Below are 15,772 nucleotides of genomic sequence, written 5' to 3' on the forward strand. Positions count from 1 at the left end.
CTGAAAAAATAAATCTAATTTTCTGTATTTTCTATATTTACATAAAACAAATGAGTGTAGCAAAGTGAAAGCTCGTACTAAGCGGGAGTGAGTTTACCCCAGAGTGCGGCACAAAGTGAAAGCTGGTACTAAGCGGGAGTGAGTTTAGTTTACCCCAGAGTGCGGCACAAAGTGAAAGCTGGTACTAAGCGGGAGTGAGTTTAGTTTACCCCAGAGTGCGGCACAAAGTGAAAGCTGGTACTAAGCGGGAGTGAGTTTAGTTTACCCCAGAGTGCGGCACAAAGGATCTCAGAGTTGAACCTCTTCTTGTATTTGCGGATCTCGGGCGTGTCGCTCTGCGGTCGGGTGTTGACCGGGTTGACGTTGACCACGGAACCTTTGCGGGACGGGTCGGCCCTCAGCGCCTCTGCCAGCCGTGGGTCGTTGGCATAGCCTAAAGAAAGCGTTTAATTGCGGTGTGAAAAAGCCAAAGAAGAAGCGAGTGGCGTGACTTACCGACGTTGTTGAGGGCGCTGCCGGCGGAGGGCGAGACCTGCAGCAGGCGCGGGTCGATGAACGGCGTGAAGGAGGACGAGGACTTGTGCTTCTGCATGTTGTTACTGGACTGACTCTGCAGCAACACACCGCGTCACAACACTGGCAGCACAACAACACTGGCAGCACAACAACATGATGCTCCACACCAGTGCTTCTTCTCAAAGCACCGCGTTGAAGCACGGGAGCCAAGTAGGCCTACGTGTTCATCAAAAGCAAGTACATGTGTGGCCACATTGCACTACGTTTGAACGGTCACACTGTGTTTGGATATCTAGTCAGGGTCTTTAGCAGGTTTGAGAGTCACTGGTGTAGAGGATGCATGCAGGGGCAACATTCCAGGAAGTGCATGACCGAGGACAACAGGTATAAAATATGTATGTGTGTGTGTGTGTGTGTGTGGTTGTGACACACATGATCAAATATATGTGAGGATACATAATGATGTGGTGAGGATCGCTGAAACTGCTTTTATTGAGGGCCACTTGCTAATGATGTCTGCCTCAGAGGGCCGATTCAAACTGTCAAGATATTGGAATGTTCATCCATCATATTCATGTATCATAACAGTCAATATATGCGAATATTGACTGTTATGATACATGAATAATCATGTGTCATATTCATGTATCGTGTATCATATTCATGTATCATATATCATATTCATGTATCATATTTATGTATCATATATCATGTGTCGTGTATCATGTTCATGTATCATGTATGTATCATATATCATCTATCATATTCATGTATTGTATATCATGTATCATAACAGTCAATATATATGAATATTGACTGTTAAGACACATGAATATTCATGTATCATATTCATGTATCGTGTATCATGTATCATATATTGTGTATCATATTCATGTATCATATATCATATTTATGTATTATATATCATGTATCGTGTATCATGTTCATGTATCATATGTATGTATTATATATCGTGTATCATGTATCATATATTGTGTATCATATTCATGTATCATATATCATATTCATTTATTATATATAATGTATCGTGTATCATGTTCATGTATCATATGTATGTATCATATATCATGTATCATATTCATGTATCATATTCATGTATCATATATCATATCATGTATCATATTCATGTATCATATATCATGTATCGTGTATTATATATCATGCATCATATATCATGTATTTTGTATCATATTCATGTATCATATATCATTCATGAATCAAATTCATGTATCATATATCATGTATCATATTCATGTATCATATATCATTCATGAATCAAATTCAAGTATCATATATCATGTATCATTCATGTATCATATATCATGTATCATAGGCTCCAGCACCCCCTGTGACCCCATAAGGGACAAGTGGTAGAAAATGGATGGATGATATCTCATGTATCATATTGATATCATTTTCATGTATCATATATCGTGTATTGTATATCATATTGATATCATATTCATGTATCATATATCATGTATCATATTGATATCATATTCATGTACGTGTATCATATTTATATCATAATCATGTATCATATTCATGTATCATACATCATATCATAATCATGTATCATATTCATGTATCATACATCATATCATATTCATGAATTATATATCATGTATCATATTGATATCATATTCATGTATCATCGCTCTCTTCCTCAGTTGACATAGTAAACTATGTTGAGTGATATCATATCTACAGACATGATATGATCATCTGCAGATTGGAAGAAGAATATGTTCAGTCAGAAAATGTTTACAGCTTTTCTTTGCAGGCCACTCTAATATCACAGAACATCACACCATGGGCCTCGTAAAATGATGTGGCATAGAATGAAGTGGCAGAAAATGAAGTGGCATAAAATGACGTGGCATAAAATGAAGCGGCAGGCCAGAAAAATAATACAGCATAAAATGATGCAGTGGGCCGCTTAAAAGGACGCGGCAGGCCACCTAAAATGATGCGGCAGGCCACCTAAAATGATGCGGCGAGACATTTAAATAAAGCATCGAAGCAGCTTAAATAATACGGCAGGCCACATAAATGATGCGGCGAGTGACATAATATGACCACCGGGTCACATGAATCAATACGGCGGGCCACATGAAATGATGCGACGTACCACTTTAAAATGATACATCGGGCCACTTAAAATTACAGGGCGGCCTATATAAAATTATTAATTCAGCAGGACAAATACATTATACAGCAGGACATCAAGTTATGTGGCAGGCCATATAAAATTATGTGGCAGGCCAAGTAAAATGATGCAGCCAGCCACATAAAATTATACGGCAGGACACATCAAATTATGTGGCAGGCCACATAAAAATTGAAAGACAGGCCATTTAAAACGATGCAGCCGAACACAAGAAATTATGCAGCAGGACACATCAAATGATGTGGCAGGCCATATAAATGATGGGGCAGGCCATATAAATGATGTGGCAGGCCATATAAATGATGGGGCAGGCCATATAAATGATGTGGCAGGCCATTTAAATGATGTGGCAGGCCATATAAATGATGTGGCAGGCCATGTAAATGATGTGGCAGGCCATGTAAATGTTGTGGCAGGCCATATAAATATTGTGGCAGGCCATATAAAATATTGTGGCAAGCCACACTAAATGACGTGGCAGGCCCAATAAATGAAGTGGCAGGCAATATAAAGTTATGCAGCAGGCCACATAAACGATGCGGCATATAAAGTGATGTGGCAGGCCACATTAAATCATGTGGTGGGCCAGATTTGGCGTGCGGGCCTTGAGTTTGATACGTAAAGGACGTCTACTACAATGTTGTTATCATCTGAATAGATGACATCATTATGTGAAGGAGTGTAAGAATGAATGATGTCATCAAATGAATACATGACTTTGAATGAATGAATCCATGAACTGATTGACTTTCACTGAATGAATACATGAACAGATTGTCATGGAATGAACGAATACATAAACTGATTGACTTTGAATATATGAACTGATTGTCATGGAATGAATGAATACATGAACTGATTGACTTTAAATCCATGAACTGATTGACTTTGAATGAATGAATACATGAACTGATTGACTCTGAATGAATGAATGAATACATGAACTGATTGTCATGGAATGAACGAATATATGAACTGATTGACTTTGAATACATGAACTGCTTGACTTTTACTGAATGAATACATGAACTGATTGACTTTCACTGAATGAATACATGAACTGATTGACTTTTACTGAATGACTACATTAACTGATTGTCTTTCACTGAATGAATACATGAACTGATTGACTTTGAATGAATGGATACATGAACTGATTGACTTTCACTGAATGCATACATGAACTGGTTGACTTTCACTGAATGAATACATGAACTGATTGTCATGGAATGAATGAATACATGAACTTATTGACTTTGAATACATGAACTGATTGACTTTGATTGAATGCATACATGAACTGATTGACTTTCACTGAATGAATACATGAACTGATTGACTTTTACTGAATGACTATATGAACAGATCGACTTTCACTGAATGAATACATGAACTGAATGACTACATGAACTGATTGACTTTCACTGAACGCATACATGAACTGATTGACTTTCACTGAATGAATACATGAACCGATTGACTTTGAATACATGAACTGATTGACTGTGAATGAATTAGTACATGAACTGATTGACTTTGAATACATGAACTAATTGACTTTTACTGAATGACTACATGAACTGATTGACTTTGAATACATGAACTAATTGACTTTTACTGAATGACTACATGAACTGATTGACTTTCACTGAATGAATACATGAACTGATTGACTTTGAATGAATGGATACATGAACTGATTGACTTTCACTGAATGAATACATGAACTGAGTGACTTTGACTGAATGAATACATGAATTGATGGAGGTGTAACATAAGTGGGTCAAATCATTTCCTCCAATAAATCTTTTTTTGTGTGCAGAATGAAAGCAATATTGCGTCATCAATCAATAACAGGAAGTGGTGGTCAATATGCAAATGAGGAGGTCTGAGAGTGACAATAACAGGAAGTGGTGGTCAATATGCAAATGAGGAGATGTCAGAGTGACAATAACAGGAAGTGGTGGTCAAAATGCAAATGAGGAGGTCTGAGAGTGACAAAAAAACAGGAAGTGGTGGTCAATATGCAAATGAGGAGATGTCAGAGTGACAATAACAGGAAGTGGTGGTCAAAATGCAAATGAGGAGGTCTGAGAGTGACAATAACAGGAAGTGGTGGTCAATATGCAAATGAGGAGGTCTGAGAGTGACAATAACAGGAAGTGGTGGTCAATATGCAAATGAGGAGGCCTGAGAGTGACAATAACAGGAAGTGGTGGTCAATATGCAAATGAGGAGGTGTCAGAGTGACAATAACAGGAAGTGGTGGTCAATATGCGAATGAGGAGGTCTGAGAGTGACAATAACAGGAAGTGGTGGTCAATATGCAAATGAGGAGGTCTGAGAGTGACAATAACAGGAAGTGGTGGTCAAAATGGAAATGAGGAGGTCTGAGAGTGACAATAACAGGAAGTGGTGGTCAATATGCAAATGAGGAGGTCTGAGAGTGACAATAACAGGAAGTGGTGGTCAATATGGAAATGAGGAGGTCTGAGAGTGACAATAACAGGAAGTGGTGGTCAATATGCAAATGAGGAGGTCTGAGCGTGACAATAACAGGAAGTGGTGGTCAATATGCAAATGAGGAGGTCTGAGAGTGACAATAACAGGAAGTGGTGGTCAATATGCAAATGAGGAGGTCTGAGAGTGACAATAACAGGAAGTGGTGGTCAATATGCAAATGAGGAGGTCTGAGAGTGACAATAACAGGAAGTGGTGGTCAATATGCAAATGAGGAGGTCTGAGAGTGACCTACCTCCATGAGGATGGCCATCTTGTCCAGGGGGCTGTGGGGGGACATGCAGGGGCTGGCCAGGCTGGAGGTGGAGGGCGAGGTGGAGGCGGAGGAGGAGGAGGAGGAGGGGGAGGGGGAGTGATGGCTCTGCTGGATCAGGTCTGGGAGGAGGTGGATGCGGCCCACAAAGCCGTTCCTGTCCGGCTGATGATGATGGTGATGTGCGTGATGGAGGTGATGAAGATGGTGGTGGGGGCTCTGTAGGGCGGGGCCCGCCCTCTTTTTGCCATCCCCTGCGCTCTGGAAGCAGAAAGAGGGCACGACTTTGGGTCCACGCCTGCTCCCGGCGGAGGGGAAGCTGCGGGCCAAAGCCGAGGGCTGGCTACGGTTGCTAGGCTACGGTTGCTAGGCTACGCAGGCAAACAGCAGCTCGTTAGTCTTGTTAGTCCTGCTTTGTGGCCCCGTCAAACTACACATGCGGGACTGGAGACACCTTGCCAGGGAGCTGGAGGGCTTAGGTTGCGCCCTACAAAGTCTTTGCACTCTAGGTACTGACCTTATTGCACACCCCGCTTCACTGTAGTTTTCATCACCAACTAAAAGCGCTAATAGTAGCCAGTCTATGGCAAATCCAATGTAAATTAGCATCAAGCTAATTGAGCCTGGCTTTACGTTGGAGCCTTTTCAGCATATTGGCAAAATAAATCAAAGAAAAATACAATTGTAAAAATGTCATAAATTGTCATAATTGTCACATATAACACAAATTGTGATGGGTTTTTTTCTTCAGTGCAATTATGGGATGTACGGCTCTTTGAAGAGAGTCGGATCTTGAGGAGTCATTCCTTCCAAAGAGCCGTTTAAGAGGCTGGCTCGTTATTAGAATTCATTTTAATTTCAAAGAAACAATCAGTAATATTATTTTATAATAATAATAATAATGTTATACTGTGTTGTGAAATACACAAATAATTAGTAAAAATAAAATGTATTAATGATATAAAAGGTATAAATAAATGTACATTAAAAATGATCAGTTAATACAAATGTGAGTAAGTTTCCTCTCTCTCTATACATATATACTGTATGTATGTGTGTATAAATATATATGTACATATATATATACACATTCATACATATATAGTATTATTTTTTGTGTAACAAAAAATATATACATACATATACATAAATATAAACATAGTGATTATATACACACATATATAAATATATATATACATACATATATACACATATATACCTACATATACACACATACATACATACATACACATATGTATATATATACACACACACACATATACATACATATATATACACACATACAGTATACATACATATATATACAAATATACATACATATATATATACACATATACATATATATATTAATACACACATATATACAGTATATACACATATATACATACACACATATACATATACACGTATATACATACACACACATATATATATATATATATATACACAGTATATATACATATATATATATATATATACACACGCACATAAATATATACACACATATATACATACATATATACTAGGGATGTCCGATAATATCGGCCTGCCGATATTATCGGCCGATAAATGCGATAAAATGTAATATCGGAAATTATCGGTATCGTTTTTTTTATCTGTATCTGTATTTGGTTTTTTTTTTTTTTCAATTAAATCAACATAAAAAAACACAAGCTACACTTACAATTAGTGCACCAACCCAAAAAACCTCCCTCCCCCCATTTCTTTCTGTTATCAATATTCTGCTTCCTACATTATATATCAATATATATCAATACAGTCTGCAAGGGATACAGTCCGTAAGCACACATGATTGTGCGTGCTGCTGCTCCACTAATAGTACTAACCTTTAACAGTTAATTTTACTAATTTTCATTAATTACTAGTTTCTATGTAACTGTTTTTATTATTAATTGTTATTGTTTTACTTGCTTTTTTATTCAAGAAAATGTTTTTAATTTATTTATCTTATTTTATTTTATTCATTTTTTAAAAAAAGTACCTTATCTTCACCATACCTGGTTGTCCAAATTAGGCATAATAATGTGTTAATTCCACGACTGTATATATCGGTTGATATCGGTATCGGTAATTAAAGAGTTGGACAATATCGGAATATCGGATATCGGCAAAAAGCCATTATCGGACATCCTAATATATACTATTATTTTTTATGTAAAAAAAATGTTTGTAAATAAAAAAGTAGGTCAATCCAAAAGCTGCTAAATTACGTTTCAACTCTGACTCATCTTCTAGTCCAGGTGCCAGTCGGGTGCAGAGTGATGGAAATTGCCCACGCTAAATTAGCACCCGCATAAAAACGACTCCCAAACAAACGACTCACAACTGGGTTCTCGTCGTTCACTTAAAAGAGCCGCTCAAAAGACTCGAATTGTTCGCCAACGTCACGTCTCTAGCGGTATACCCGTTTTGTTGACAAACAAGTACTGCTAGAAATAACAAGTACTGCTAGAAATAACAAGTACTGCTAGAAATAACAAGTACTGCTAGAAATAACAAGTACTGCTGGAAATAACAAGTACTGCTAGAAATAACAAGTACTGCTAGAAATAACGAGTACTGCTAGAAATAACAAGTACTGCTAGAAATAACAAGTACTGCTGGAAATAACAAGTACTGCTAGAAATAACAAGTACTGCTAGAAATAACAAGTACTACTAGAAAAAACAAGTACTGCTAGAAATAACAAGTACTGCTGGAAATAACAAGTACTGTTAGAAATAACAAGTACTGCTAGAAATAACAAGTACTGCTAGAAATAACAAGTACTGCTAGAAATAACAAGTACTGCTGGAAATAACAAGTACTGTTAGAAATAACAAGTACTGCTAGAAATAACAAGTACTGCTGGAAATAACAAGTACTGCTAGAAATAACAAGTACTGCTGGAAATAACAAGTACAAGCTAGAAATAACAAGTACTGCTAGAAATAACAAGTACTGCTAGAAATAACAAGTAGTGCTGGAAATAACAAGTACTGCTAGAAATAACAAGCACTGCTAGAAATAACAAGTACTACTAGAAAAAACAAGTACTGCTAGAAATAACAAGTACTGCTAGAAATAACAAGTACTGCTGGAAATAAGTACTGTTAGAAATAACAAGTACTGCTAGAAATAACAAGTACTGCTAGAAATAACAAGTACTGCTAGAAATAACAAGTACTGCTAGAAATAACAAGTACTACTAGAAATAACAAGTACTGCTAGAAATAACAAGTACTGCTAGAAATAACAAGTACTGCTAGAAATAACAAGCACTGCTAGAAATAACAAGTACTACTAGAAAAAAACAAGTAATGCTAGAAATAACAAGTACTGCTAGAAATAACAAGTACTGCTGGAAATAAGTACTGTTAGAAATAACAAGTACTGCTAGAAATAACAAGTACTGCTAGAAATAACAAGTACTGCTAGAAATAGTTCACATATTTAGTCAAACAAAAGAAAAAGAAGGAAACTAAAGTAAAGGTGTTTGGCTACATTGAGTTAGCGCTTCTAACGTGTGTGAAAGTGCTACCACTAGCGTGCTAAAAGTGACCAAGTTTAGGTTGGATGTGCTGACACTATTCTCAGTTTGGCCAAATCTGATGAGGACACAATACATTGTGTTAGCATGTTAGCATGTAGGACAGACAAGACGCATGCAAACATAAAAGGCGGGAATGAACAAAACTAGACAAGGGAGCGGGGGGGGGGGGGGGGGTAAGAGGTCGCTCGTGCCAAAGGACGACTAGTTTGTTGTCTACCTGTCGCACCACCAGCGTGCTGTTCTTGCACGGCTCGCCCTCCCCCTCGTCGTGCACGATCATAGTTTTCACCGACTCCGTCTCGCGTTGCTCAGGCGGGAGGACCTGCGGAGAACAAGGACCAGGTTTTCATTCAGGCGGAGGACCTGCAGGAGAACAAGGACCCGGTTTTCATCCCCAGCACAACATTTGACTTGGTGCCCATCAAAGTGCACACAGAGGCCATGTTTCCCTGGCTGCCCCAGTGCACTGCTCCTCAATGATTGTCCTCTCACGCCCCCCACCCCCTCCAACAAAGTGAATGTTTATTTATTTTTATCTGTATGTGTCAGTGTAGTTCTCTACCAACACTAAATATTCTACCAAGCTATTGTCTCTCACGCCCCCCCTAGGGACAGCATTCTTTTCACGCCCCCCCCCCTCCGACAAAGTAAATGTTTATTTTTTTTTATCTGTATGTGTCAAGGTAGTTCTCTACCAACACTAAATATTCTACCAAGCTATTGTCTCTCACGGCCCCTCCTAGGGGACAGCATTCTTTTTTCACGCCCCCCCCCTCCGACAAAGTGAATGTTTATTTTTTTTTATCTGTATGTGTCAAGGTAGTTCTCTACCAACACTAAAATATTCTACCAAGCTATTGTCTCTCACGCCCCCCTAGGGGACAGCATTCTTTTCACGCCCCCCCCCCTCCGACAAAGTGAATGTTTATTTTTTTTATCTGTATGTGTCAAGGTAGTTCTCTGCCAACATGAAATATTCTACAAGCTATTGTCTCTCACGCCCCCCCCTAGGGGACAGCATTCTTTTTCACGCCCCCCCCCCTCCGACAAAGTGAATGTTATTTTTTTGTATCTGTATGTGTCAAGGTAGTTCTCTACCAACACGAAATATCTACCAAGCTATTGTCTCTCACGCCCCCCCTAGGGGACAGCATTCTTTTTTCACGCCCCCCCCCTCCGACAAAGTGAATGTTTATTTTTTTTAATCTGTATGTGTCAAGGTAGTTCTCTGCCAACATGAAATATTCTACCAAGCTATTGTCTCTCACGCCCCCCCTAGGGGACAGCATTCTTTTTCACGCCCCCCCCCCTCCGACAAAGTGAATGTTTATTTTTTTTATCTGTATGTGTCAAGGTAGTTCTCTACCAACACTAAATATTCTACCAAGCTATTGTCTCTCACGCCCCCCCCTAGGGACAGCATTCTTTTTCACGCCCCCCCCCCCTCCGACAAAGTGAATGTTTATTTTTTTTATCTGTATGTGTCAAGGGTAGTTCTCTACCAACACTAAATATTCTACCAAGCTATTGTCTCTCACGCCCCCCCTAGGGGACAGCATTCTTTTTCACGCCCCCCCCCCTCCGACAAAGTAAATGTTTTTTTTATTTATCTGTATGTGTCAAGGTAGTTCTCTACCAACACTAAATATTCTACCAAGCTATTGTCTCTCACGCCCCCCTAGGGGACAGCATTCTTTTTCACGCCCCCCCTCCGACAAAGTGAATGTTTATTTTTTTTATCTGTATGTGTCAAGGTAGTTCTCTACCAACACTAATATTCTACCAAGCTATTGTCTCTCACACCCCCCCTAGGGACAGCATTCTTTTTCACGCCCCCCCCCCCTCCGACAAAGTGAATGTTTATTTTTTTTATGTCTCTCATGCCCCCAGGAACAGCATTCTTTTCACGCGACCCCCCCCCCCAAAAAATCATGTGTTACCTCACACGCCCCCCCCTATGGGACAGCAATCTTTTCACGCCCCCCTCCAACGAAGTGAATGTTGTTTTTTTATCTGTATGTGTCAAGATAGTTCACTACCAACACTAAATAGTCTACCAGGCTATTAGTTCTCACGCCCCCCCCCCTACGGGACAGCATTCTTTTCACGTCCCCCGCCCCCCTCCAATGAAGTGAATGTTTATTTTTGTATCTGTATATGTCAAGATAGTTCTCTACCAACACTAAATAGTCTACCAGGCTATTGCCTCTCATGCCCCCCCTAGGGGACAGCATTCTTATCACGCCCCCCAAAATGTATGTGTTACCCTCTCACGCCACCCCTTGGGGACCAGCATTCCTTTCACGCCCCCCCCTCTCCAACGAAGTGATGTTTATTTTTTTTTATCTCCGTGTGTCCACGCCCCCCCCTTTCCCCGACACCTCACGGTGCCCCCCAACCCACCCAGGGGGGCCTGCTCCACCATTTAGGAAGCACTGCAAATAAAGGGGCTCTTTGGAACTTGGTACAGTTTTCTAGGGGACAAACATTGTTCAGTGAATGTTTACTTATTCATCTGTATGTGTGGACTTACCTCTCACGCCCCCCCCCCCGCCCCATACATATCACAGCCCCCACTATTTAAGAAGCACTACATTAAAGGGGAAGTTTGGAACTTGCTCACAGTTCCATATTTTAAGAACATCATTTTTTCACGCCCTGACGGTGCCCCCCCTGGAGGTGCCTGCGCCACAATTTAAGAAGCACTGCATTAAAGGGGCTCTTTGGAACAGTTTTCTATGGGACAAACATGTTTCACGCCCCACCTGAAGTGAATGTGTATTTATTTATGAACTTGCCTCTCACGCCCCCCCACCCCCACCCCATTATTTATATTTGAATTAAAGGGCTGTTTGGAACAGTTTTCTATGGGACAAACATTTTTCACGGCCCCCCTGAAGTGAATGTGTATTTATTTATAAACTTGCCTCTCACGCCCCCCCCCCATTATTTATATTTGAATTAAAGGGGCTGTTTGGAACAGTTTTCTATGGGACAAACATGTTTCACGCCCCCCCTGAAGTGAATGTGTATTTATTTATGAACTTGCCTCTCACGCCCCCACCCCCACCCCATTATTTATATTTGAATTAAAGGGGCTGTTTGGAACAGTTTTCTATGGGACAAACATTTTCCACGCCCCCCCTGAAGTGAATGTGTATTTATTTATGAACTTGCCTCTCACCCCCCCTCCATTATTTATATTTGAATTAAAGGGGCTGTTTGGAACAGTTTTCAATGGGACAAACATTTTTCACGGCCCCCCTGAAGTGAATGTGTATTCATTTATGAACTTGCCTCCCCCCCCCCCCCCCCGCCCCATTATTTATATTTGAATTAAAGGGGCTGTTTGGAACAGTTTTCAATGGGACAAACATGTTTCACGCCCCCCCCCCTGAAGTGAATGTGTATTTATTTATGAACTTGCCTCTCACCCCCCCTCCATTATTTATATTTGAATTAAAGGGCTGTTTGGAACAGTTTTCTATGCAACAAACATTTTCCACGCCCCCCCCTGAAGTGAATGTGTATTTATTTATGAACTTGCCTCTCACGCCCCCCGCCCCCACCCCATTATTTATATTTGAATTAAAGGGGCTCTTTGAAACAGTTTTCTATGGGACAAACATGTTTCACGCCCCCCCTGAAGTGAATGTGTATTTATTTATGAACTTGCCTCTCACGCCCCCCCCACCCCCACCCCATTATTTATATTTGAATTAAAGGGGCTGTTTGGAACAGTTTTCTATGGGACAAACCTTTTTTACACCCCCCCTGAAGTGAACGTGTATTTATTTATGAACTTGCCTCTCACGCCCCCCCACCCCATTATTTATATTTGAATTAAAGGGGCTGTTTGGAACAGTTTTCTATGGGACAAACATTTTCCACGCCCCCCCCCTGAAGTGAATGTGTATTTATTTATGAACTTGTCTCTCACGCCCCCCGCCCATTATTTATATCTGAATTAAAGGGGCTGTTTGGAACAGTTTTCTATGGGACAAACATGTTTCACGCCCCACCTGAAGTGAATGTGTATTTATTTATGAACTTGCCTCTCACGCCCCCCCACCCCCACCCCATTATTTATATTTGAATTAAAGGGCTGTTTGGAACAGTTTTCTATGGGACAAACATTTTTCAAGGCCCCCTTGAAGTGAATGTGTATTTATTTATAAACTTGCCTCTCACGCCCCCCCCCCCCCCATTATTTATATTTGAATTAATGTGTATTTATTTATGAACTTGCCTCTCACGCCCCCCCATTATTTATATTTGAATTAAAGGGGCTGTTTGGAACAGTTTTCTATGAGACAAACATTTTCCACCCCCCCCCCTGAAGTGCTGAAGTGAATGTGTATTTATTTATAAACTTGCCTCTCACGCCCCCCCCATTATTTATATTTGAATTAAAGGGGCTGTTTGGAACTTGCTCACAGTTACATTTTCCAGGGGACAGAATATTTTCACCCCCCCCCCCCGCGCTATTATCGCTCACGCTCCCCCACCCCCGCATACGAGGGCCCGCCCCCAACAGCAAGTGCACATACACGGCTCGAGAGTCCTCCGGGCCGGAAGTGGACTCCTCGCCTCCTTCCTGGTCCACCTCTTCGTCGTCGTCTTCGTCGGTGGTGTCCGAGTCCTCGCTGGAGGACGAGTAGTCCGTGACCTTGTTGGGGGGGCGCACGTCGTCCGCCGCCCGCAGCTCCTTGGCTAGCGCCGTCAGGTCCTGCAGGTGCAAGAGAGGTTCGGGGTCAGTTGCCGGCGCAAACAGGAAGCGGTCAGCGAGAAGGCGGGGTTAATCGGCTGGGTCGGCCAATGAGAAGCCAGCGTGAGACGGCGGTCCAACTGCGGGAGGCAAAGTTAGCGCAAAGAAGGAGGAAACATCTAGAAGGTTAGAGGTCACATGACAGTCTTGTTAGTCTCACACACGTCTAGATCTAGTTCTGTCTGCACTAGCACGCCACCCAAAGTCTCACCGCCGGTCTGCTGGGCCTGACCGCCTCCTTCTTCACGCCACCGTCCGCCCTCTGGGGGGCCGAGCCCTCGGACTTAGAGGAGGCTGGTCGGAGGAACCGGAGGGAGGGGGGGGGGGGGCGAGAAAAGTCAGCCGGGTGCTGGTTTTGGAGTGGCGACTTGAGTGTGGTGTGAGCACTCACTGCGGGCCCTGGAGCGCTCCCCGGAGCCACAGTGAGAACCAGCCTGAGAGCTGGAGTTGCTGGAGGAGCTGCTGGAGGAGCCGGAGCCGGAACCGGAGCCGGAGCCGGGAACCATCTTCTCCACGCGCTCCCACAGCAGCCGAGGCTCGGCGCTGCTGTCCAAAGACACGGCACAAAATAAAGCAGCTGCTAGTAACTAAAGCTGCTCAGTATTAGAGTGCAGCTAGTGTCATCTAGTGGAGTTGCTAGTAACTAAAGCTGCTCAGTACTTGGCCTGCAGCTAGTGCCATCTAGTGGAGTTGCTAGTTACTAAAGCTGCTCAGTATTAGAGTGCAGCTAGTGCCATCTAGTGGAGTTGCTAGTTAGTAAAGCTGCTCAGTATTAGAGTGCAGCTAGTGTCATCTAGTGGAGTTGCTAGTAACTAAAGCTGCTCAGTACTTGGCCTGCAGCTAGTGCCATCTAGTGGAGTTGCTAGTTAGTAAAGCTGCTCAGTATTAGAGTGCAGCTAGTGCCATCTAGTGGAGTTGCTAGTTAGTAAAGCTGCTCAGTATTAGAGTGCAGCTAGTGTCATCTAGTGGAGTTGCTAGTAACTAAAGCTGCTCAGTACTTGGAGTGCAGCTAGTGCCATCTAGTGGAGTTGCTAGTTAGTAAAGCTGCTCAGTACTTGGCCTGCAGCTAGTGCCATCTAGTGGAGTTGCTAGTTACTAAAGCTGCTCAGTATTAGAGTGCAGCTAGTGCCATCTAGTGGAGTTGCTAGTTAGTAAAGCTGCTCAGTATTAGAGTGCAGCTAGTGTCATCTAGTGGAGTTGCTAGTAACTAAAGCTGCTCAGTACTTGGCCTGCAGCTAGTGCCATCTAGTGGAGTTGCTAGTTAGTAAAGCTGCTCAGTATTAGAGTGCAGCTAGTGTCATCTAGTGGAGTTGCTAGTAACTAAAGCTGCTCAGTACTTGGAGTGCAGCTAGTGTCATCTAGTGGAGTTGCTAGTAACTAAAGCTGCTCAGTACTTGGCCTGCAGCTAGTGCCATCTAGTGGAGTTGCTAGTTACTAAAGCTGCTCAGTATTAGAGTGCAGCTAGTGCCATCTAGTGGAGTTGCTAGTTAGTAAAGCTGCTCAGTATTAGAGTGCAGCTAGTGTCATCTAGTGGAGTTGCTAGTAACTAAAGCTGCTCAGTACTTGGCCTGCAGCTAGTGCCATCTAGTGGAGTTGCTAGTTAGTAAAGCTGCTCAGTATTAGAGTGCAGCTAGTGCCATCTAGTGGAGTTGCTAGTTAGTAAAGCTGCTCAGTATTAGAGTGCAGCTAGTGTCATCTAGTGGAGTTGCTAGTAACTAAAGCTGCTCAGTACTTGGAGTGCAGCTAGTGCCATCTAGTGGAGTTGCTAGTTAGTAAAGCTGCTCAGTATTAGAGTGCAGCTAGTGCCATCTAGTGGAGTTGCTAGTAAATAAAGCTGCTCAGTATTAGAGTGCAGCTAGTGCCATCTAGTGGAGTTGCTAGTTAGTAAAGCTGCTCAGTATTAGAGTGCAGCTAGTGCCATCTAGTGGAGTTGCTAGTTAGTAAAGCTGC

The 15,772-nt window shown here is 41.8% G+C and overlaps 1 pseudogene; it reads right to left on the reverse strand.

The window, feature by feature from the left end:
* The window catches only part of LOC133663697 (mitogen-activated protein kinase kinase kinase kinase 4-like), a 73,475-nt pseudogene that overhangs the window by 27,796 nt on the left and 29,907 nt on the right, over positions 1 to 15,772 (reverse strand).

This window comes from Entelurus aequoreus, linkage group LG13 (genome assembly GCF_033978785.1).
Source record: "Entelurus aequoreus isolate RoL-2023_Sb linkage group LG13, RoL_Eaeq_v1.1, whole genome shotgun sequence".
In the NCBI taxonomy this organism is placed as follows: Eukaryota; Metazoa; Chordata; class Actinopteri; order Syngnathiformes; family Syngnathidae; genus Entelurus; species Entelurus aequoreus.